The sequence below is a fragment of the Triticum aestivum genome, chromosome 5B (assembly GCF_018294505.1).
Source record: "Triticum aestivum cultivar Chinese Spring chromosome 5B, IWGSC CS RefSeq v2.1, whole genome shotgun sequence".
Classification (NCBI taxonomy): Eukaryota; Viridiplantae; Streptophyta; class Magnoliopsida; order Poales; family Poaceae; genus Triticum; species Triticum aestivum.
Genome location: NC_057807.1, coordinates 647,984,368 through 647,985,754, shown reverse-complemented (window position 1 = coordinate 647,985,754; position 1,387 = coordinate 647,984,368).

Below are 1,387 nucleotides of genomic sequence, written 5' to 3'. Positions count from 1 at the left end.
ATGGCCCATAAGGCCCATAACTTATCCCGGGGGGTTCCGGTAACCTCCCGATACTCCGAAAAAATGCCCGAACCACTCGGAACCATTCTGATGTCCAAACGCAACCTTCCAATATATGGATCTTTATGTCTCGACCATTTAGAGACTCCTCGTCACGTCCGTGATCTCAGCCAGTACTCCGAACAAACTTCGGTCATCAAATCACATAACTCATAATACAAATCGTCATCGAACGTTAAGTGTGCGGACCCTACGGGTTTGAGAACTATGTAGACATGACCGAGACACATCTCCGGTCAATAACCAATAGCGGAACCTGGATGCTCATATTGGCTCCTACATATTCTACGAAGATCTTTATCGGTCAAACCGCATAACAACATACATTGTTCCCTTTGTCATCGGTATGTTACTTGCCCGAGAGTCGATCGTCGGTATCATCATACCTAGTTCAATCTCGTTACCGGAAAGTCTCTTTACTCGTTCCATAATGCATCATCCCGTAACTAACTCATTAGTCACATTGCTTGCAAGGCTTATGATGTGCATTACCTAGAGGGCCCAGAGATACCTCTTCGATACTCGGAGTGACAAATCCTAATCTTGATCTATGCCAACCCAACAAACACCTTCGGAGACACCTGTAGAGTATCTCTATAATCAGCCATTACGTTGTGACGTTTGATAGCACACAAGGTGTTCCTCTAGTATTCGGGAGTTGCATAATCTCATAGTCCGAGGAACATGTATAAGTCATGAAGAAAGTTGTAGCAATGACACTGTAACGATCATAATGCTAAGCTAACGGATGGGTCATGTCCATCGCATCATTATCCTAATGATGTGATCCCGTTCATCAAATGACAACTCATGTCCATGGCTAGGAAATTTAACCATCTTTGATCAATGAGCTAGTCTAGTAGAGGCTTACTAGGGACACTATGTCTTGTCTATGTATTCACACATGTATCAAGTTTCCGGTGAATACAATTCTAGCATGAATAATAAACATTTATCATGAAATAAGGAAATAATTAGTAACTTTATTATTGCCTCTGGGGCATATTTCCTTCAGTCTCCCACTTGCACTAGAGTCAGTAATCTAGTTCACATTACCATGTGATTTAACATCAATAGTTCACATCTGTATGTGATTAATACCCATAGTTTACATCGTCATGTGACCAAAACCCAAAGGGTTTACTAGAGTCAATAATCTAGTTCACATCGTTATGTTATTAACACCCAAAAAGTACTAAGGTGTGATCATGTTTTGCTCGTGAGAGAAGTTTAGTCAACGGGTCTGCCACATTCAGAGCCGTATGTGTTGGGGATATAACTACTGAGTGTAAATCGCCTAGGAGGGGCCGGTTCACCCTCAACTATA